The 23939-nt window shown below is 54.9% G+C and overlaps 1 long non-coding RNA gene across 1 annotated transcript; it reads left to right on the top strand.

Annotated features, from left to right (window-relative positions):
• Window positions 1-11064: 11064 nt before the first annotated feature.
• Window positions 11065-17074, top strand: LOC129654119 (uncharacterized). Its single transcript, XR_008715424.1, has 4 exons — window positions 11065-11201; window positions 11322-11393; window positions 11734-11851; window positions 16870-17074. It is a non-coding gene; the product is annotated as an uncharacterized LOC129654119 (long non-coding RNA).
• The last annotated feature ends 6865 nt before the right edge of the window (window positions 17075-23939 follow it).

The following is a 23939-nucleotide window of genomic DNA, read 5'->3' as shown; positions in this document are numbered from 1 at the left end:
TCCCCTCCTCCCCTCCTCCCCTCCCCCCTCCCCTCCCCCCTCCCCTCCCCCCTCCCCTCCCCCTTCCCCTCCCCTCCCCCTGCTCCTGCTACGTGCAGGGTAGGGCTGGGGCAGCACCAGCAGCAATTAGCCCAGCTCAGCCACCCGTTACTGGAACCTTCGTGTCAACTCTGGAGCTGATCCAGGAAACCACACCCAGAGTCCCAGATGACTCAGCCTCACCTGCCCACTCCACACCTGCCAGCCCCAGTGACCCGAGCCCGGCCGGAGCGAGAGCCCCAGCGTCCCCTGACCCGTCCTCCTCGGCCCGACCTGTGGGTTTGCCCGGCATGCTGTGTTTGAGAGTCCTTGCGTGGCAGGCTTGGGGCCCTGGCTGACTTCTAGCCAAGAGGGGAGGGGAGGTCCGTGCAAAGGCTGGGCTTCGGGGGCTGCACACAGAACAGGTACTGTCCTCTGCAGCACCGTCTGACGGGCAAGCAGCTTAAGGCTAGGAGATCACTGCCTCTCACTATCAGAGAGGGAAGAGAACACCCCTGTGGTCTGGGCTGGTGAGGATGTGAAGGAACTCAAACCTGCCAGAAACCGTGGGTCTAGGTGCGAAATAGAAGACACTTTCTGAAGAAAAATTTGACAAGCTGTCTAAAGTCCTGGAAACGCGATCTCACATCTGAGAACTTTTCCGATGAAAGCGATTGGATAGATGCACAGAGACACACACACTAGGACTCTCCTTAGGGCTGCTGCATCACTGCACATGACTGGCAGCAAGCTAGGTGCCACCCAAGGGGCAGTGAGGGTGAAGCTCCCCGCAGCAGTGACCCTGGCTCACACCACAGGCAGCCCACAGAGCACGCTGCGCAGCGCCGTTTACTGACACGTGCAGCTGCCCACCAAGTACTATTCAGTGGGAAGAAAGTGGGTTTGCCTCCTCTGTGTGTAGAATGATACACTTTTGTAAAATGTTAGTGGTTATCTCTGGGTGGCATCATGGAAAACAACTATGTTTTCTGAAAGAAAATTAAATTGTGTATATGACTCAGCATAGCCCAAAATATACAAATATATACAAATTATTTAAAGAACTGAACTATTTCCCATTTTGAAAAAAAAAAAAAAAAAAACTTGAGGTGTCAACAGGCGAGATGTTTCCAAAGGCTGTTATTTACACCTGCTGCCTACACAGTCTTTCTTTTTTAAAAAATTTTTTTACTGCTTGGCATGTGGGATCTTAGTTCCCCAACCAGGGATTGAACCTATGTCCCTTCCATTGGAAGCATTTATCTTGACCACGGGACCACCAGGGAGGTCCCCACAGCCTTTCTTCATGTCAATCACCCAGAGGCAAGAATCAGGCCTTTCAATTTAGCGAGGAGTCTTTGGCTCTGAGAGGCTGGGACTTGGCCCAGAGATTCACAGCAAGCTCTGGAGTTCTTGCATCTCTCTCTGCTCCCTCCCAGGAACCGCGTCTTCTCAGGACCCTGTGGAGCCGCTCGCCTGCCCGGCATCCCTCTGAGGCGTCCGCAGTGCTCATCATGTCTGCTCAGGTTCTCCATCTGTTCGTGCTTGTTCACTTTTCCACTAGAACCTTTAACGTCTGAAAACCTTTGTGTTCAAGAACGTGTATCCAACCAGTATCCAAGAACCTGGTTCTACTGGTAACTTGGCTTCTTGACAGTGAGGTGTTTGTCATTTGATTTTGTGTGTATGTCTCATGATTTTTTATTAAATGCTCTACATCTGCGATGATGTTGTTCGTTTCCTAAGTCGTGTCCAGCTCTTTGCGACCCCATGGACTGAAGCACTCCAGGCTGCCCTGTCCTTCACTGTCTTCCAGAGTTTGCTCAAATGCATGTCCATTGATGCCATCTGACCGTCTCAACCTCCGTCGCCTGCTTCTCCTTTTGCCTTCAATCTTTCCCAGCATCAGGGTCTTTTCTAATGAGTCGGCTCTTCACATCAGGTGGCCAAAGTATTGGAGCTTCAGCTTCAGCATCAGTCCTTCCCGTGAATATTCAGGGTTGATTTCCTTTAGGATGGACTGGTTGGGTCTCCTTGCAGCCCAGGGGACATCTGTGTAGAACAGTGGAGACTGAGATAAACAGCACATGTGGCCAGTTATGGGTGTGCCTCTTTTCTAGGCTGTGCATGTGTGTGTGTGTGTGTGTGCGTGCGCGGGCCCCCAGGGTGCTCAGTCCGTCTGTGCAGGGGTTCAGGTCAGCCTGAGTTCTGCACTGCGATGCGGTTGGTCAGTTGCCCGGGCCCCTCGCTCCTCCAGCATCGGCCTTTCTCCCCGTCCTGCTGTGCCCTGGCCTCGGAAGGCCTCTGTCTGGCTCTGCTCCATGTAGACAGCTTCATCTTGGGACTTGCTGTCCTGGTGGCCCGGGGTCTGGGTTCAGGACATCCCCATGTCCCAGCCCGGCTCCTCCTGGGCAGACCTGGCCGTGGACCTGGGCCTCCAGGGTAGGAAGTTTTCAGTGATCATGGCCCCCAGCCCGCGGCCGCCGAGCTGTGTCCGTGGTACCCCTCCTCCGGCCCTGGGAGGCCTGTGGCCCCCAGGCCTCCTTGCTGGACACTGCTGGCATTCAGGCTGGCCGGCCGCTCGGGGTGGACTCTCTGGGCTCTGCACAGCTTTGGCAGCATCCCCGGCCCCGCCCGCCCGGGGCCCTCAGCGCATGCCCCACCCCCAGCTGTGAGGACCAGCGTTGTCTCCAGACTCTGCCGCGGTCCCTGTCCCAGGCACGAGGCGCCCTTCTCCCCACAGACCTGCTGCTTCAGGGCCTCTGGCCTCCCCTTGCTTCCTGCCGCCCCCCAGCACCTTCAGGCTCTCCGCCCCTCCCCTCCCCTCCACCCCCTCCGCCCCCTGCTCCTGGGGGCAGGTCTGGGGGGGCTCCTGCCCTCCCTCCCGGGGAGCCCCCTCCACCTCTCACCCACTTTCTCCTAATCCGTGTGGAGGCCTGAGGATCAAGTCCACGAGATGCAACTCCAGGGACTGCTGGGTCAGGAGCCCTCCCTCTGCCTTCAGCAATTCGTTACACATATCGTTACACATATTCACAAAATTCTCATCTCCCGGACAGTACCCCCCCAACCACTGCCTCATGAGAGTCGTCTTGGCCCACTCCCCGTGGCAGGGGGACAGCTGTCTCTCCTCGGGCTCCAGGCTCCCTGGTTGTCCTGTGACCTCAGCTCCCTGATTCGGTAGTTTTTCTCTGTTGTTGTTGTTGGGGCTGAGCCAGCCCTTTGGGGCCTCTGTGTCCTGAGTGGAAACAGGCCTTCCATCCACGTGTGTGCACAGGACAGGCACCCCTGTACCCTGGACTTGTTGGTTCCTTGCCGGGGAGGAGATTGGCACAAGGATAATCATTGCAGAATATTTCTTTGAAAATAATAAAAGACTGGAAACAAATTTAAAAGTAAGTCACATTATTGAGGGGTTACTGTGTGCCAGATGGAGTTAATATTTTACATATGCAGACTCTCAATCTGCACAGCCACCTTTTGAGGTGGGTCTATATCACCCCTATTTCATTGATCAGAAAACCAGGGCGCAGAGAACTGAGGCCAGCTCCTCAAGGGGTCACAGCTGGTATGTGTGAATCTACTCAGTTTGAGCAGCTTGATCCCCCAGCTTGCGCTCTGAAGCACAATGTCTGCATGGCTGCTCATGAAGAAGCGGTTAAACAGACTACACCAGGGAGGAGGAGTGGGGTGGCTGTGGACCGGATTAAGTGGAGAAGCAGACATATAACAGTGTATGTCATTGGTTACCCTGTGTGGGTGGGGTGGGAGAGACGCGGGAAGGGCACCGAGTAAACCTGTGTGCGTCTGGGACGGGAGACGGAGTCGGAGGTGAGGAGACTTTCTACAGCACAACTTGCTGGGCTAGTTGAGCATTTTGTCATCTGTAAGTATGACTTCCAAAATTTTCTTCGCAGTTTTAAAGCACAGTATCTCTTTAACTTCACAAAAATCACATCAAGTAAGAACTACGCTCTCCAATTCACAAGCGAGTAAACCGCGGATTGAATCAAGTTCAGTGACTTGTCTGTGACGGCACAAGCCCTGGAGCCAGATTTTCCAAAGTGTTCTTGTTGCTTTGTTTTTCGGACGCTTGGCTTGTGGTCTCTTAGCTCCCCGACCAGGTGGTGAATGCAGAAAAGGTCCTCAGCACAAAAAGCGTGGCGTCCTAACCTCAGACCACCAGGGAATTTCTGGAACCAGGAATTGAATCCTGCATCTCTGACCCAAGCCCAGTATCCCAGGTGCTATGTGCCGTCGTGGACTTGCCCTCACTCACCATTCATCACCCGTAAAATGCTCACTAAGCATCTACCGTGTGAGTGTGTGACAGTCGGTGGCCTCAAAGCTGCTCAGTGTTCTCTCAAAGAGGATGGGAACACGGCCCTTCCACCCCACCCAGGACTGAAGAAGAGGAAACGCACGGTATGTCCAGTGCTGGTCGTGGCAGGGGGACTGGAGCTGCCTTCCGCTGCTGTTCAAAGTACGACATTGTACAGCCTCCTGGAGAACAACTAGGCAAGAGCGTTAAGGATGTGCAAGCATCCAATCCAACAACTCAGCTTCTGGGACTGCATATTGTCTCCCATTTTAATATTTTTTATTGAAGTATAGTTGCTTTACAATGTTGTATAAATTTCTGCTGTAGAAAATTAGTGATTCTCTTATATATATATATATATCTGCCTGCAATGCAGGAGACCCAGGTTCAATCTCTGGGTCAGGCGGATCTGCTGGAGGAGGGAATGACAACCCACTCCATTAGTCTTGTCTGGAGAACTCCAAGGACAGAGGAGTCTAGAAGGCTACAGTCCATGGGTTTGCAAAGAGTTGCACATGAGTGAGTGACTAAGACTTCCACTTTCTTCTTTACATATATATGTACACATACAATCTTTAAAAAATATTCTTTTTCATTATGGTTTATCTTCTCTTAATAGGATATTGAATATAGTTCCCTCGGCTACACAGAGCCTTGTTGTTTATCCAGCCTATATATGATAGCTGCTGCCGCCGCTGCTAAGTCACTTCAGTCGTGTCCGACTCTGTGTGACCCCATGGACTGCAGCCCCCCAGGCTCCCCCGTCCCTGGGATTCTCCAGGTAAGAGCACTGGAGCGGGCTGCCGTTTCCCTGGGATTCTCCGGGTAAGAGCACTGGAGCGGGTGCCGTTTCCTTGTCCGATGTGTAGTAGCAACACACACACTAACTTTACCTCCCGGTCTGTGTTTCTCCCAACCCCTTCCCCTTGGCAACAGGCTATGTCAAGAACTGTATTTTAAGAAAATAATGAGATATGGGCACAAAAACACATCTGCAGGAAGACTCACAGCACCCTGATAACATTTAGAACATCTGAAGAGAGGGGGTTTATGAAACAAACTGTCATACGTGTATCATCATTCAAAATGATACATGAATATCTAATGACATGGAATGTTCAAGACACACTGCTTATAAGCTGCTTATAGGGCAGCATGTGCAGTATGTCTCAGTTTTGGTTTTTAAACATGGAGATAATGGAGTGCATAGAAAACAGCCTAGAAGAGGTATCAATCAGCCTGATGAGAAAGACCATCTTTCGATGGTGGGATCATGCACGATTTTCACGTTGTTTTCAAGCCTTTTTGTATTGCCTGAATTTTCTTTTACAGAAAAGTCATACTGTTCTTAAAATAAAAAAGAAGGGACTCCCCTGGTGGTCCAGAACTTAAGACTGTTCCCCTGCAGAGGACATGAGCTCGATCCCTGCAGGAGAACTAAGATCCCACATGCTGCTCAGTGCAGCCAAAAAGAAAGAAAACAGAAGAGGACAGACGAGGGTCTTCTTCATTTTGAAAAATAAACATTAGTGATTCTGAAAGGTGAAGCAAACAGCACGTCTGATGTTTGGGTTAGGGTTAACTAAAGCATGACTCATCTATTTATAACCTGAAATACTATGTCCCTATTAAAAATGGTGATTCACTAAAGAGCCTGTGTGCCAGGCGTTGATGACAGAACGTGGCCACAGCAGGGACTCTCCCCTCGTGAGGTCACGCGTGAGCAGGTGTTCACATCCCCTGACGACTCACGGGATGAGGGCACCAGAAAGTTCTTACAAAGTAACGCCGCAGCCAGGGACAGAGCGAAACTTGGGGAGGCGGGTGAGGGTGGGCTGGGGAAGGGGCGGGAGCTCGCCTGGGCCCAGAGACGGGGCATCCGGGTAGAAAGAGCATCCTGGGCAAAGGCGAAGCCGAGGGGATCGGCCCCTTGTGTACAGCAGGACTGGAGCCCAGCCTCCAGGCAGGGCTGGCGGGAAGGGAGGCTGTCAAGGGTGTGCACCCGGAGGGTGAGAGTAGCTGCTGAGGGGGGTGGGGTGCTTGCAACCACGGAGCACACTGCTGATGTCAGAGTATGGGAGGTGGACGGGCTGAACTGGAGACAGGGTCAGCGGCCGCCGGCGGCTGCAGCTCCCAGAGTGGGGAGGATCCGGCAGAGCGATGGCTGCAGAGATCAGGGTGGGTGGGCCCAGGGCAGGACAGCCTCGTAAGTCCACTGCGTGGTGGGACTCAGTGATGGGCCTGGGGCCAGAGTCCAGATGACCCAGGTTCTGAGTGAAGGGGTAGGGAGGTGGAAGCCTCCTTTTCTTTAGAAGAAAGGATACCGATGTACTGCTCGCCTTGTTGGACCTGAAGGCTTGGGATGTTCAGGAGGGAGATGTGGGCCCAAGATACGGGGTTTAGGGTCACCAAGCACACACAGCACAGTTAAAGCTAAGGTGTAGATATCTCTCAAGCAGAGTGTGTAGAAAGCAGAGGGGAGGGGGTCAAAGGACAGACGGAGGAGGAGACGGCGTGATCTGAGAGGTAGGGAGAAAGCGGGACGGGGGGGTGGGGAGGGTGTCTTCAAATGCGGGAGAGCTCAGATAACTCTTCATCAGCCCAGTGCTCATGGCTTGGAAATGGGGCAGAGGCCAGGGATGCTAAGACTCCATAATATACAGGACAGCCACCCCGCCCCAAGCAGGATTTATAAGCCTAAAATGTCAATGAACTGAAAGTGAGCAACTGGTTTCAATTTCCGATGGTGAATCTCAGGTGGCCTGGGGGCTGCCTTTCCCAGTCCCGGGGCTCTTGGAGGATCAGTCCGCCCCTGCCCTCATCCCCTCCCCTCCTCACACCTACTCCAGGACCTTGCTCCCTGTTTGCCCGAGAAAATAAAGAATCAGAGGAGACCTCTCAGCCCCTCAGACCATGGTGTCCACCACTCCCCAGCATGCACCCATGGCCGCCGGCTTCTCCCCTCCTGGTCCTGCAGGCCCCTCCCTCACCCTAGATGGTGCCTCTTTTACTTTCTTAGCCCCAAGGGCATATACATCTCTTCTATTAACTTCTTTAATTTCTTCCATTTTAAGAGAAGGGCTTCCCTGGTGGCTCAGTTGGTAAAGACTCTGCCTGCAATACAGGAGACCCAGGTTTGATTCCTGGGTCAGGAAGATCCCCTGGAGAAGGAAATGGCAATCCACTTGGGTATTCTTGCCTGGAGAATCCCATGGACAGAGGAGCCTGGAGGGCTGCAGTCCACGGGGTCGCAGAGACTCTTAGAGAACCCACATGCTGTCTCTTGCCCCACTCCCTTCCAGGACTCCCTAGGGTTCCTGTGGTCTCCTGGGCCTGCTGGGCGCTGGGCCCCCGTCACCAGGAGCCATAGTCTCAGGCCTCGCTGTCTCTGCTCTGGGGAAGCATGATAGGCCTGCCCTCACCTGGTGCCTTGAGACCCTCCGGCGGCCGCCCCTCCTCGGCTCCTCCCCAGCTGAGTGCAGAGGCAGAGGGGCTCAGCCGGCCCTGCCCTCAGGCTCCTCGCTGTGAGCTCACTTGGCTCTCGGTGGTCAGAAGGCATGGGAACGCTGACCGGCCCTGAGGTCCAGCCTGGAGGGTCCAGCCGCCCCACAGCCTGACCACTGGCAACTCCGACTCCCACTGCTCCCACACAGCTCCTCGCCTCCCCATGCACCCTCCTCCCACACCAGATGGCAACGTCTGCTTTCCAGACAGTTCTTCAAGCCTTGATTCCTCCCTTTTCTCGCTTCCTGTTCTATCTGGAAGCAGGTCCTTCCTGTGGGCTGTCTGTCCAAATCCCATTCTGAATCTGACCCCATCACCACCTCGGTGGCCCGACCTGCCAACTGGTTCCCAGTAACTGCTCCTCCCTCAGTGGTCCCGGCAGTCCCCCAGACCCCCTGCGCTTCCTTCTCCCTCGGAGGGAAAGCTGGGGCCCCCCACCTCGGGTCATGCCCAATTGTTCTATGGTCTGCCCCCAGCCTCCTCACTGCCCTGGGCGTTGAGTGGACGCTGCCCCCCGGAGTCCGCCCTACCCGCCACAGCCTGGAGGTCGCCAGCGCCTCCACTCAGATGTTGAGCCTCCTCCGATCTCCTAGTTTGATCGCAGCGGGCCCCCCAACCCTGCCAGCGCTGCGCGCTCGCCCTCTCCTCCGCGAGGACCTGCCACCCGGCTGAGCAGTCAGCTCTTGCTGCTGATGTCTGTCCCTGTGAGTGAGGACTTGAGCGCCGCGAGGGCAGCCCCCATCCCTTCCACCCCCGCCCACCGCGCAGCAGACGCTCAGGACGTGATCTGTCCCCCACGTGAATCCCCACCTCAAACTTCCTAAAGAAATTGACGGCCATTAGCTATCACCTTTGATCCCAATTGGTGACCTCTGACCTTTAGCTCTGATCGGTGGGGGAAAGGTTGGCCTCTCTGCTCCTGACTAATTTTCATCTTTCTTCTCCTGGGCTGGAGAGGATGTGTGTGTGAGTTAGTTCATCACAGACCTTCCTCCCTGAGGACCTGCAGCGCCTGGGGTTTGCGAGGAAAGGGTATGAAAAGTCAGAGGGTAGAAGGTACGGGACGCTGGGTGGGAGGACCCAGGGCGGGACGGTGGGCACCGGGCATGCTGGTTTGGAGGTCCGGGGCCTGGGAGGGGTCCCGGGCGGGCACTCCTGGCTCCCTGCCCCTCTTCGCATCCCACAGGCATGGCTCCCGCTCAATCCATCACCTGGGCCTGTCCTGAAGATGAAATAGATCCTTCCCGACAGCAGCCGGCACAGGGTAGGGGCTGAGAGTCAGAGAGGAAGGTCTGTCCTCATCTGGGAAACGGGCGGGGCCCCCACGGGGCCCAGGGTGCGTGTGGGGGAGCCAGGACCGAGGTGGGCGGCCCCCACCTCAGGGCTGTCCGCACAGCGTGTCCAGGTGTCCCCACCCGCAGAGTCACCGCACCCCCCCCACCCCCCAGTACCCCCTGCACCCCTCTCCCTGGACCGCCGCCCTTCCTGCCTCACCAGGGCCCGGGGGCTGGCCGGGGCTTTCCACCAGACGATGAGGGAGGGGACCGCAGCCAGGAATGTGCCCTTTGCTCGAGCCCACGGGCGGCCTGGCGGGCAGCAGCCCTGCGGGGTGGGTGACGTCAGCCCCGAGGTGCAGGCCTGGCTGGTTTTGCCGCAGGGCCTCGCCTCCCAGGGAGAGGATGACCTCACCCGAGAGTGGCGAGGCTGGCCAGCCCGGAGCAGAGCCTTCCCGGGGCAGCTAGGGGCACGTCTGCAGGGCGGGGGACACGGGGTGCCCAGGGCCGGAGCCGGGCCGTGCGGCGACCTCTGCCTCGTTCTCTGCCGCTGCCCAGCAGCAGCACACACGCTGGTCTGTGTGCCAAGGGGCGCCTGACGCCACAGCTTCGGACCGCGACGCTCGGCCTGCGCTTCAGGTGAGCTCGGGTGGACGTTTACTCATCTTACCTTGTCAGAAAAGGGCAGGTTTGCCACTGAACCAAGATGTACATTTTAGAATATGTTTTACCACCTAAGACCTCAGCCCCCTCTGTGTCTGCTTTAGGTTACGCATGACACAGAAAGGGCTTCCCACCCCGGAGTGGACCCAGAACTGAAGTAACATGTTGAAACTGCCTTGTTGGGGTCGCTCAGTCGCTTAGTCGTGTCCGACTCTTTGCGACCCCATGGACTGCAGCATGCCAGGCTTCCCTGTCCCTTACCATCTTCCTGAGTTTGCTCAGATTCATGTCCATTGAGTTGGTGAAGCCATCCAACCATCTCATCCTCTGTTGTCCCCTTCTCCTCCTGCCTTCAATCTTTCCCAGCATCAGGGTCTTTTCCACTGAGTTGGCTCTTCACATCAGGTGGCCAAAGGATTGGAGCTTTGACTTCAGCATGTCATGAACAACTTGAAACAGAAAGTTCTCAACTGGGAAAAAACAGAATTCTTCTCCTTGAGAGATGTCCCCGAGGCAATGTTGTGCAGAAAAGAATTTGGCTGGAGCTCTTTTTTTCCCCATGGTGACTCCATTCACATTAGAATTATGTCCTTTTTCAAAAGAAGATTCCTTGTGATTGTTGAAAATTTTAAAAGGGGATTGCTTTTCAAGACACTTGTGGCTCTTGTGTAAATATTCTTTCTTCAGAAATAGATGTACTGACCGTAAAAATTGGTAAAAGGTCCTCCTCTAGCAATGCAAGTGCAAATTAGATGTTAGAAAAATACAAGATTCTGGACTTAAAGATGTATATACATATAAACTTAATAAATTATATGTGTATACACATACACTGTATATCACATATACACACTCATCATATATTACCTGTGTACTTCGGTTATGTATCTTCATGTAGAATGTATATGAACTATCACACCCAGACGTTTCTGGTCCTCGAGTCTGGATGCTGCCCACCCCTCCCTGGTGGGGAGGCCCCCCTCCTTCTGGAAGCGCCTTCACTGCTCACACCCAGGCCCAGCCTGAGGGCGTCCCAGCCTCAGTCTTCATCTCTCAGATCCTGCCCTGAGCTTATCTCCTCCTCTGACTCAGACCCTGTGATACAGGGCACCAGCCACTGGCTTCTGCATCTTAGCCGTGTTGGGCCCAAGCCCCTTGGAGCCTAGGCTTGGGTGCTGCCCTGTCAGGCCGGCGGGAGAAAGTGAGCCCTTGCAGGGGGCACCCATAGACGAGTCCTCTGTCAGCTGCCCCCGGGCCTTCGCAGGGACCTGCAGCCACACACCGGGCCCTGGGAGCCGCCCGGCAGCCCCTGGCTTTTCCCTGAGGGGCCCTTGCCCCCCTTCCCTGCGGCCTCTGCGTCCTGTTCCAGCAAGTTTCGTGGCAAAGCAGGTCGAATTCTGGGCTTGTCCTGAGCAGACAGGGTGAGCAAGGCCTCCGCTGTCCCCATCTGACGATTTCCTACCTTAGTCACCCCCGAGCTGTGGCCACACGGGCAGATGTCCTCAACTATGACTTATCCTAATGTTTTTTCCTGTAAACAGGCTCCCATTGACGTTATCAGTGAAACAAGCCAGACACAAAATAAAAATGCTGAAGGATTCCACCGCTGCGAGGTCCCTGGAGTCAAGCTCACAGAGGCAGAGGGTGAAGGGTGGGGCGGGGTGGGGTGGCGGCGTGCTGATGGGGACAGGGTGTGGGCTCCTGCGATGCTGGTGCTGATGGTCGTAGAACGACGTGAATGCACTTAATACCACTGAGCTGCACACTTTAAAATGGTTGATTTCATTTTGCGAATATTTTTCCACGGTTAAAAACAAACAAAAAACACAGTTGATAGCATTTTTAAGTGACCCTTGGAAGAGCTTAATTAGATGTGGATTGAGACTTTACAAAAAGACGTTCTTTTTACTTAAAATAATTCAAAAGGAAATCTTTCATCTCTGTGACATCCAGGGTTTGCTGTGCTGGTTACCGTTTTCCTGGAGAACTGGAGCCTGAATTCGCATCTCTTGGAATTTAGAAACGTCTGTCCCACCTCACTCCAGATGGTAATCGGCCGTGAGTCCCTGCGGTAAGGTGCTTGCCCACAGCTCGAGGCCCTGCCCTTCAGGAGGCAGCCTGGGGGGCACAGACAGTGGAGGTTTGGGCTCCGATCCTAACGCTGCTGCCTGCGGGCTGTGTGATCTTAAGTGAGTGTCCGAACCTCCCTGAGCCTTAGCTCCCTCTGCTGTAAAGTGGAGGCGCTAAAGGTTCCTACCTCACGGAACTAGCAAGACACTTAATTGGCGTCAAGCACATCAGGGGGGCTTCCCAGGCGCACTGGTGGTAAAGGACCTGCCCGCCGGGCCGGAGGCGAAAGGGAGGTGGGTTGGACCCCAGGACCGGGAAGGTCCCCTGGAGGAGGGCCTGGTAACCCAGTCCAGTGTTCTTGCCTGGAGAATCCCATGGACAGAGGAGCCTGGCAGGTACAGCCCACAGGGTTGCTCAGGGTCAGACACGACTGAACCGACTTAGCGCACGAGCTTGTCATCTGTCCTTGAGCCTCTTTGCTGTTGTTATTTAGCAGAAGGTGAAGCAATCTTTGCTCCAGGGAGCCTTCCCTGACTGCCTCCGCCATTGTCCAGGCTGGGTTAGGCTCTTCTCTGGGCTTCCCAGGCTCCTTGGGGACACCCTGTCGTGACGTCGTATCCAGAAGCCGTCGAGGGGAGCGGCTGCTGAAGGCAGTTGCTCACGGGGGTCCCCCTGGGTTGGCGCTGAGGTGGCCAGCAGCCTTGGTGCTGAGCAGAGGGGCCATGTCCCACTGCCCCGTGGTGAGCAGGCCCCGGCCCACTGCCCACGGCCCACTGCCCTGCGGCGGGCAGGCGTGTGCTGAGGGGCAGTGGGACGATCGCAGGGACTCCATACCAGGACCCCCGCCCCAGCTGAGGACACAGGACCCGAGGGCCTTCTGCAAGTAGCCGCACACTGCTGGGCCCGGGACCGCAGTGGCCCAGGGTGTGGGGACTGCCTGCTGTCCCTTCAGGTCTGGGAGGAAGCTCAGGACCCCTCGGCTCAGGCGGGCGCAGCCCCCCTCCCCCACCCCCGCCCCCCGCCTGCCGCTGAGCATCCTGCAGCCTGACCTTCAAGTTGGGCTTCACTGTTTTCAGATCATCTGCTTGGCTGTCACCTGCTCGGGTCTTCCCAGGACGAACCCAAGGGGGTCGTGGCTGTATCAGTACCCCTCATGACAGAGAACAAGAAACTAGCTCCGGGGAGTGAGCAGAGACAGGGCAAACCTCGACAGTTCCTTCCATGTGAGGGCCCTGGACGAGCCACTTAGCAGGACAGAAAGCGGGACGGGGTCCCGGGCGGGGGTGTCTACTGGGGCAGAGTTTCAGCTTAGGAGAGGAGCTGCCCTGGAGATGATGGCGGCTGTGGCTGGAGCACAGTGTGAGCACACGTAACGCCGCTACAGTGGTGAAAACAGTGAACTTCGTGCCGTGTGTGTGTGTGTGTGTGTGTGTGCGCTAAGCCGCTTCGGTCGTGTCCCTGTTGACCCCATGAACTGGAGACCAGCAGGCTCCTCTGTCCATGGGATTCTTTAGGCAAGAGTGAGTTGCCACGCCCTCCTCCAGGGGAGCTTCCTGACCCAGGGATCGAACCTGTGTCTCTTGCGGCTCCTGCATTGCAGGCAGTCTTTGCCGTTAAGCCACTGGGGAAGCACTATGCTGTGTATATTGTACCACAATTTGAGAAAATTTAAAACTAGTGACTAATATGTAATAATGATATATTAACATAGTGTGCTATGGATAGGAACATGTCATCGCATATGAGTATATAATGTATCCCTAACCCACACCCCGAGGGGTCCAGGGAACTCTGAGTTCAGCTGTGAACTCTCCTCTGCTTGGATGGTCCAAGGCTTCTCAGGCAGAGCACCCTCGAAGCCCCTGGGGCCCCAGGTGCTGGGCTCCCAGCTGTCTCTGGCTCCAGGCTTCCAGCGGCCTGTGTGCTCTGCCCCCAGCCCTTGTTAGCGTCTGCTGCAGGGGGTCTGGGCACATTCCTCTGGCCCAGGGTCTGTCCTCCCGCTGGGATGGGGGCAGGGGCAGACAGGACCACGGAGGCCTCAGCGTCGTTGCCCACAGCAGCGGGGTTGAGTTTCCCGGGCATGTTACACGCAGTGGCCCCACCAGGTGGTGGGGGTGGTCCCACCTTCCCTACGAGTCCACTGAGGCCCTTTCAGATGCCCCCAGTCCCCTGTCCTCTACCTCGTCCCGTGGGGAAACAAACCGATGGCCCCTCCTCTCCACTGAGCAGCCCCAGGGCCACCTCCGGCCAGTGACTTAGCACCTGCCCCAGGGACAGCCCCAGGGGAGGGCAAGGGGATCCGTGGGGCAATGGGGCCCCCGAGGCTCGTGTGGAGCCCCTTGGAGGGGCGGTCCCCAGCCCTAGCGAGGGCCGAGCGGAGACCAGGGCGCCTTTGTCCTCCACCCGCCCCTTGCCCTCTGTTTACATCCTTCCTTCCCGTAAGTGCTGGGCCCTGGCCCACTGGCGGAGAGCCAGGCGCACCTGTAGGACAGGTTGGGCAGAGATCTAGGGGTGTGGGCGCGGGACTGGAGGTGACTCAGGCCTCCGCTCCTCCCAGGCTGCCCTGGGCCAGGGATTCTGGATCCCAGAGGATGAGATGCTTCCTGGGGGCTGTGTGGGCCGGAGAGTCAGGAGGGCGCGGACCGTCCCCCGTCCTCAGTGGGTGTTTCCCGGGGAACCGAGGTCAGGGAGACACAACGTTGGGTGGGGGTGGGAGCCCCTCACCCAACGCAAGGCCCGCGGGCCAGGAGCCCTGGGCCAGGTGAGGGGTGGGCGGGCGCGGGGGCCTCTCCAGGGGACCTGCAAGGAGACACTCGTCCCGGGAAGGAGACTCGGGGCGACCTCAGGGGTTGCGTCTGGCTGTGGGCGAGGGCCAGGCCCTCGGGAGCCGTGACTCACTCAGGAGGGAGGCCTTGTCCTCCGAGACTGAAGCCTCAGGGGGATGGCTCTCTGCCCGACCTCCGTCTCCCGGGCGACCCCCAGACAGCCGCGGGGCTGGCTCACAGCCCCGATCTGTAGCCCAGCCCCCTGCGGCCCTGACTCTGCCCGACCCGGCTCCCCATGGCTCCTTCTCTCTCTGCCCCTCGGCTTCTTCGTCTGTCGGAATAGATGGCCCTGGAACCGGCAGAAGGGAGGGGAGCGGTGCTTTGCGCGTTAGCTCGTCCAGCTCTGCCACCGCTGCCCCCTCACACCCACACCCGAGTCCCGCTGTCCTGTCTGCACCTCTGAGGGGGCTGAGGACCCTTGCGGTCAACAAGTCCCCTCAGGTGAGTCAGCAAGTCCGCTCAGGTGAAGAGTTGAATAGCCTCTTCAACTATTTGTGCTAAAGGACCAGTTTGGTTTTGCTTGACTTTGTTTTGATTTGATTTTCCAATCTAATGCTTTTGCAAAACAATAAAAATGAAAGACTAGAGAAATGAGAGGGAAGCGACCTGCGGCTCGCTTCGGTCAGCGCGCTGTTCTAGCGGCTGTTGCCTGTGTTCCCATCAGCAGTGAGAAGGTTGTTCTTTTTTTTGTCTGCTCCCCCTCCGGAGAGAAAGTTACTTGTCAAACTGCTGTAAAAGTTTCTAAACAGGGGCCCACACTGGTCTCTGGACCACATCCCAGGCTGCAGGAGGAGGGTGAGCCTGGAGACCCTGCTCAGGGCAGTGTCCTGAGGTCTGGCTCACCGCGGGGAGGCCGGGCTGCCCGGCCCCTGCACCTGGGGAGGGGCTTGGCCGTGGGCAGAGGGCTGGGGTGCTAAAGCACCGGTATCACCTGGACTTTAAAACTCTTCAGTCTCTGGGGCACGGTGGGCGGGGGCCAGGTGGTCAGGCCGCCCCTGGGGTGCAGCTGTGGACTCCGCTGCCCACGGCCCTCTGGCAGGGAGGACCCCGCTTCGGCTCTGGAGGAGCCCCGTCAAGAGCAGGTGGGCGGGGGCCTCACCCAGGGAGCCTGGGGACGGTGGGGAAGGCCTTCCGCTTCTCTGAACGCAGCTTGGGCAGCGCAAAGGGTGTGCCTTCTTGCTCACTGACGTTCAAGAGATATTTTTTAAAAAGCAGCCAGAAACAGGCATGTGCAGGAGAATGCTTTATAAACATGGAAACCACCCAAGTGTTGAGGCAAGTGGTTTGTTTCTCGCAGCGGCAGAGACGCCTGGGAGAGCCGACAGGCCCGGGGAGCCCGCAGTCACCTCCTCAGCGCGTTTGATCATTCGGTCTTTACTGCTGGTATACGCGCCCTGCTGGGGTTCTGGTGAGGAAGCCAAAGCAGTGACCTGCAGGCCCCACCGTCAGGAGGTCCCCGGGCGCTGGGTGCTCCCCCAGAGCTTGGTGGGGTGACATGGGCAGCCCCCAAGGCTTCCTGGAAGAGGTGGTCTCCCTGGGGGAACGTCAGGTGAATCACGAGGCCTCCTCTCCCTGGACTATCACGCGGGTGGTACCCGAGCTGGATGGAGCGTCTGATGGTAACCCACAGGCTGCCCGAGATGCAGGGTTGGGAGGAAAGGTCAGAACAAGCTGGTCGCAGCAGGCACTCTATGACGCGGTGCCGTTTGCGCAGGATTTATCCGCTGGTTCTTGGCTGTGTCAGAGTCGCCTGATGCTGGGGGGTCTGCTCAAGCCCAAGCTTCCCCACCCCTCATCACAGTTCTGTCCTGAGCTAACCCCGAGCAGAGGAAGCTTCCCTCCAGACCCTCTGATGTGAGCTGGGTGCCTGAGGGACCGAGTCACGTCTCCAGATCTTCTCATCTCAGCAGAGGCGGTGAGGGCCGTCCAGCCCCACGCGGGCGCTGAGCAGCGTGTGGGGCACCCTCGCCAGGGGGCTAACGGCCGTTGCCTCCAGGGGCGAGCTTTGAGATGACTGCTCGCGTCTCTTTACTCTCTGGGCACAATCTGAAACGTGGAGCGGCCACCTACTACTTTGTAAAAGCAGCAGTTTCACTGGGATCGATGCCCACGGCTCGAAACACAGCCCTTTACACGGGGCAGAGCGGCGTGCTTCAGTAACCTTACACGATTATGCAGCCATCCCCAAATCTAGTTTCAGGACATTTTATCCCCAAAGGAGTCTGGTGCCACCAGCAGCCACGCCCCCCGCAGCCCCCAGGACCGCCCATCTGCCCTCTGTCTGCGTGAATCTGCCTGTTCTGGACACTTCCTCAATGCGGCCTTCACGACTGGCTTCAGCATCGTCTTTCCAAGGTTCATCCAACTAGTACATACTTCATTCCTTTTTATTTCCTGGTATATTTTGTCGTATTCCTATTGTATTATTTATTGAAATATCGAGTAATAATGTCGACCGTCTGTTGCCGTTACAAGTGTTTTACAGAACCCAGCAGGGCCTGCGCTTGCTGCCAGTGTGGGGAAGGTGGGCACACAGTCGGCGCGCCTGTGTCTCACAAGTGTTTCTATCGAGCGACCTCATGTGACATGTGGGACACGTGGAAAGCATCTGTGCTGTTAGTGGTCGAGGCAGAAAGAGTCGTGTAATAAACAGAGACACTGGGTAGTTTGGGGGTGACGAGAGCCCTGCGGAGTGGACAGCAGCACAGACTGGGTCGTGCCAGCCAAGGCCTCTCTGGAGCGGTGAGATTCAAGCCAGGACTTGTCTGGGAGCCGAGAGCCCCAGGAGGGGAGGGGGCCGCGAGTGAGACGAGGAAGCCATGCACTAAAGCCGGTGGGTGCCCCGTGTGCTCAGGGCCCTGAGGCAGAGCTGACAGGACCTGCAGATGTGATGGGGCTCAGGGCGTCGGCAGCTGTCGGCTCAGAGGTCACACAGCGGGGGGACCCGGCCCAGCGACTGGGATCTCCACTGCTGAAATGCTTCCCCAGCCCAGGGGCCCAGGTCAGGAGGGCAGGGCTGGCAGTGGGCCGAGACTCAGGTGCGCGTGGCAAGTGTGGACAGGCCCGGAGCGGCTGGACGGAGCCCCAGGCAGTGAGTCCTGGAAAGGGGAAGGGAGGCCGGCAGGGATTCTGTATCCATGGCAACCAGGGCCGCGCCCGCCTCTCCTGGTGACCTAGGATGGTCCAGTGCTCAGGGGCACCAGGGCTCCCTGCGGGCTGGGGTGTGGCCTTGGCCTCGCAGCGACCCGGGCAGCTGTGTAACCGAGCGCGCTGCATGTGGGCGGCCTGGTGGTGTGGCCCACAGCCAGGGCGAGGGGGGTGCACGCAGGACGGCCGCTGAGCAAATAGACTCCAGTCACGCACCCAGTGGGGCTCAGCGGGACTGTCCCCAGCAGAGCACCCAGGCCCCTGTGGAGGCGGGGCTGGTCACACCGCGTTGACCCAGCGGCCCGCTTGGCCTGCTCAGCGTTATCCTGAGACAGGAGGGTGGTGGACGAGATGAGTGTGGGTGGTCGGGGATCCTGTGGTCCTCCCTGGAAACGTGTCCTGGGGACAAGGCTGGCGGAAGAGCTGGGGAAACCACCTGTGCTGCCCTCCTTCCCCTTAGTCCTCCAGCTGGAGGGAGAGGCTCCGCTAAGCTCACAAGGAATGAGTGTGCGCAAGGGCCGATGGTCAGGCGTGGGCTTTGGGAAGTGTCCTCCTCCCTGAAGATTTCAACCCTGGAGGGAAATCAGAGCTCAGTGACTGGCCTTCCTTGGCCAGGGGAGCGGAGCACAGGCTGAACACGGACCCTGTGGCATTTGGATCCAACCAGGGACAAGTTGACAGTCCCTCAATAAACTCGTGAACAGCACTTTCATGTGTGTACGACACAGCTGGATCAGGAGTCGGGTCCATCCTAGTGGGGCTTAGAGTCCAGCGACATTAAGTCTCAGCAATAAATTCACTCACCTGTACCTGCCTCCTTCTCAATTGCTGTCTCTCTCTCTTTTTCTCCTCCCTCCCCTGATCCACCCACCCATCCATCCATCCACTCACCCACCCACCCATCCATCCATCCATCCACCCACCCTCCCCCCCATCCATCCACTCACCCACCCATCCATCCATCCATCCACCCACCCATCCACTCACCCACCCACTCATCCATCCATCCACCCAGCCACCCACCCACCCATCCATCCATCCATCCATCCATCCACCCACCCATCCACTCACCCACCCACTCATCCATCCATCCACCCATCCATCCACCCACCCATCCACTCACCCACCCACTCATCCATCCATCCACCCAGCCACCCACCCACCCATCCATCCATCCATCCACCCACCCACCCATCCACTCACCCTCCCACTCATCCATACACCCATCCATCCACACACCCACCCATCCATCCATCCACTCACCCACCCACCCATCCATTCACCCACCCACTCATCCATACCCATCCTTCCACCCACCCACCCATCCACGCTTCCACCCATCCATTTTTCCATCCATCCACCCATCCATTCACCCACCCACCCTTATCCTGTCTGGTCATCTCTGCCCTCTGTGACTCTCCCTGGCCCCCCAAGCCCTCTGAGACCTGCAGCCTGGTCTTGGCCCCCCGCCCTCAGGGACAGCAGCAGGGCAGACAGGTGTCTCTCCCATCTCAGGAGCTGCCATGTCTGCCTAATTGCTGAGGCCAAATTCAAGGAATTAGCCTGGGTTCTTCTGCGCCCTCACACCTCATATTAATCCACTAGAATTTTCTATCACACTTCAGAACCATTCCAAATGTTCCTAGTTCTCTCCGCCGCTCCTCTGACACCCCAGCCCTCACCACACACCTGCCCACTCACTACATCAGCCCTTCACCAGAGTCCCTGTTCCCTCACCTGGACCCTCTGCAAACCTTCTCCAGAGTAGCCAGTATCTATATTTAGTTATTGAAATATAGCTGATGTGTTAATACCATGCTGCTTAATTTCAGGTGTACAGCACAGTGACTCAGTTATAAATATGCTTTCTTTTCAGATTCTTCTCCATTTAGCTTATTGCAAGATGCTGAGTAGTTCCTTATCTACAAAGTAGGTCTTTGTGGCATGTCTGCTTTATGCGTAGTAGCTTGTATCTGTTAATTCCTACCCCTCTTTTGTCCCCTCCCCTCTTTAGTGACTATAAGTTTGTTTCTGTGTCTGTGAGTCTGCTTCTGTTTTGGAAACATAAATCTCTCTTTTGAAAGAAAAAAAATTCTGTGTAGAATCCTGTTGCTGCTGCTGCTTGTCACTCACTCGTCTCCAACTCTTTGCAGCCCCATGGACTGTAGCCCGCCAGGCTCCTCTGTCCATGGGATTTCTCAGGCAAGAGTGGGTTGCCATTTCCTTTGCCAGGGGATTTTCCTGACCCAGGCAGGGATTGAACCAGCATCTCCTGCCTTGCAGGCAGGCTCTTTACCACCGAGCCACCTAGGAAGTCCCATGTAGAATTCTATACCTAGCCAAATCATCCACTAAGTATAAGAGTGGGATGGATGTTTACAATTTTTAATGATCCCCAAAAAGTTACCTTCCACATTTTCTTCTCAGAAAGCTACTGGGGACGTCCCCGGTGGTCCAGTCATTGGGACTTCACCTTCAAAGGCAGGGGGTGTGGGTTCGATCCCTAAGACCCGTGTGCCTCATGGCCAAAAAAACCCGAAGATAACAGAAGCAATATTGTAACAAATTCAATAAAGACATTAAAAATGATTCACATTTTAAAAATCTTTTAAAATGATTTTGATTTTTTTTTTAAGAAAGTTACTAGGAGATGTATCCACCCCTGCCCCCAGTAGGGTCTGGACCCCTTTTGGTTGCTGGTCATTTGGCTGTGACCCCCTCTCTGTATGTCAGAGGAGCTGGCAAGGCCTCCACACCCTGGCATCCTGAAGGTTAGCTATGGCATGACTTCTGTTTGCAAACTCTCTCCTGGGCACTTGCCTTGCCCTTTGCCCTTGGAAACTGAAGGCTGCTTCAGCTCCATTTGGGGGTTTTCTGAGCTCTTTCCAAGAGGATTTCCTTACTCCTGTTTCCTCTCTTCTGTCTTCCATGAACCCCTGTTTTTCAGAAGTTTAACTCTCCAGGACTAACTCTCTGATTTTCCTACTTTTTCTCTCATATTTTCCATCACATTGTCTATTTTTGTGTGTGTGTGAAGGGGGTGAAGTAGAAAAGAATATCTTTACTTGCTTTGCCAAGGCTGAGGGGCCCCAGAGGGCTAATGCCCTCAAAACCGTGTGTCCAGACCTGGAGGGAGTAGTCGTGGCTCAAGGCCTGTGTGAGCGGCTCGGGGACATCATACTGACGGGCTGGTGGTGTGGCGAGTGACAGTCAGGGTCACCAACCTCCCGGTTTCAGCAAGTCTTGGGTCTACGTGCTTGTGGGCCGCAGACACTGAACTTCTTCCGCCTGGCGGGGGTTCAGCATCTGCGTCTGGACACACTGACTCTCAGGTTCTGAAGTCTCATGGCAGAAAGAAGTCTGTGAGAGACAAAGTGACAGGTAAGAAGTGGATTTATTTAGAGAGAAGCACACTCCACAGACAGTGTGAGCCGTCCCAGAAAGTGAGAGTGGCCCACGTTGTCCTTCAGCTCTACTTTCTGGAAGATTCTCTCAACTTTATTTTCTGTCTATTGAGCTTATCATTCCTGCTTTCCTGTGTATAATTTCCAGGAGCCCTTTATGTTCTACAAGTCCTCTTTTTTTTATGACATTCTATTCCTGTGTGCTTTTTCTCTATTGCTGCATAATAAACTATTTCAAAACTTAGAAATTTAAAACAATAATAAACTTTATTTTCTCACAAATCCTAGGGGTCAGGAATCCTGGTGGGGCTTGCCTAGGTGGGCTCACATTGGGCTCTCTCATAAGGTTTCAGTCTAGATGTTGGCCAGAGGCTTGGTGGGGCTGGAAGATGCATTTACCACATTCTATTCTTGTACGTTGGGTTGCTTCTGACCGCTCACACTGCTGTCTTTGGACACAGAGATCAGCTGAAAGAACTCCCAACGGCCAAGCCTGGGCCATCTGAACAACAAAGTAAGTACAGTGTGATCAGCACATAACCCACTGCGCTGAGCAACACCCGCATGTCTATAGACAGAGCGCCTGAAGAACTACGGACGGACGTTTGTGACACTGTACAGGAGGCAGTGATCAAGACCATCCCCAAGAAACAGAAATGCAAGAAGGCAAGATGGTTGTCTGAGGAGGCCTTAGATGTAGTTGAGAAAAGAAGAAAAGCGAAAGGCAAAGGAGAAGAGGAAAGATATACCCATTTGAATGCAGAATTCCAAAGACTAACAAGGAGAGATAAGAAAGCCTTCCTCAGTGATTAATGCAAAGATAGAGGAAAATAATTGAATGGGAAAGACTAGAGATTTCTTTAAGAAAATTAGAGATACCAAGGGAACATTTCATGCAAAGATGGGCTCGATAAAGGACAGAAATGGTATGGACCTAACAGAAGCAGAAGATATTAAGAAGAGGTGGCAAGAATACACAGAAGAACTGTACAAAAAAGATCTTCATGACCCAGATAACCACGATGGTGTGATCACTCACCTAGAGCCAGACATCCTCGAATGTGAAGTCAAGTAGGCCTTAGGAAATATCACTATGAACAAAGCTAGTGGAGGTGATGGAATTCCAGTTGAGCTATTTCAAATCCTAAAAGATGAGGCTGTGAAAGTGCTGCACTCAATATGCCAGCAAATTTGGAAAAGTCAGCAGTGGCCACAGGACTGGAAAAGGTCAGTTTTCATTCTAATCCCAAAGAAAGGCAATGCCAAAGAATGCTCAAACTACCACACAATTGCACTCATCTCACACGCTAGTAAAGTAATGCTCAAAATGCTCCAAGCCAGGCTTCAACAGTGAACTTCCAAATGGTCAAGCTAGATTTAGAAAAGGCAGAGGAACCAGAGATCAAATTGCCAACATTTGTTGGATCATCAAAAAAGTGAGAGAGTTCAAGAAAAACATCTATTTCTGCTTTATTGACTACACCAAAGCCTTTGACTGAGTGGATCACAATAAACCATGGAAAATTCTTCAAGAGATGGGAATACCAGACCACCTGACCTGCCTCTTAAGAAATCTGTATGCAGGTCAATAAGCAACAGTTAGAACTGGACATGGAACAACAGACTGGTTCCAAATAGGAAAAGGAGTACGTCAAGGCTGTATATTGTCACCCTGCTTATTTAACTTATATGCAGAGTACATCATGAGAAACGCTGGACTGGATGAAGCACGAGCTGGAATCAAGATTGCCAGGAAAAATATCAACAACAGTAGATATGCAGATGATACCACCCTTATGGCAGAAAGCGAAGAAGTAAAGAGCCTCTTGATGAAAGTGAAAGAGAAGAGTAAAAAAGTTGGCTTAAAACTCAACATTCAGAAAACTAAGATCATGGCATCTGGTCCCATTGCTTCACGGCAAATAGATGGGGAAACAATGGAAACAGTGACAGACTTTATTTCTTTGGGCTCCAAAATCACTGCAGATGGTGACTGTAGCTATGAAATTAAAAGACAGTTGCTCCTTGGAAGAAAAGTTATGACCAACCTACACAGCAATATTAAAAAGCAGAGACATTACTTTTCCAACAAAGGTCCATCTAGTTAAAGCTATGATTTTTCCAGTAGCCACGTATGGATGTGAAAGTTGGACTATAAAGAAAGCTGAGCACTGAAGAATTGAAGCTTTTGAACTGTGGGGTTGGAAAAGACTCTCGAGAGTCCCTTGGACAGCAAGGAGATCCAACCAGTCCATCCTAAAGGAAATCAACCCTGAATATTCATTGGAAGGACTGATACTGAAGCTGAAATTCCAACACTCTGGCCACCTGATGCGAGGAACTGCCTCATCTGAAAAGACCCTGATGCTGGGAAAGATCGAAGGCGGGACGAGAAGGGGACAACAGAGGATGAGATGGCTAGATGGCATCACCAACTTGATGGACATGAGCTTGAGTAAACTTTAGGAGTTGGTGATGGACAGGGAGCCCTGGCGTGCTGCAGTCCATGTCCATGGGGTCACAAAGAGTCAGACACGACTGAGCGAATGAACTGAACTGAACTGATTCTGAAATAAATAAATGCTGCCCCACTGGATGGCTCTCGACACCCAGCCCTGCTTGTATTGCATGTTTGTACTGCATGAGAAACATTAGGAAACCGCAACTAGGGAGCATTTTCCAGGATATCTCACCGGCAGTCTCATACTGTCAA

Source organism: Bubalus kerabau, chromosome 5 (assembly GCF_029407905.1).
Source record: "Bubalus kerabau isolate K-KA32 ecotype Philippines breed swamp buffalo chromosome 5, PCC_UOA_SB_1v2, whole genome shotgun sequence".
Lineage (NCBI taxonomy): Eukaryota > Metazoa > Chordata > Mammalia > Artiodactyla > Bovidae > Bubalus > Bubalus kerabau.
Note: the sequence above shows the minus strand (reverse complement) of the source record. Positions and strands in the feature narration are given on the sequence as shown.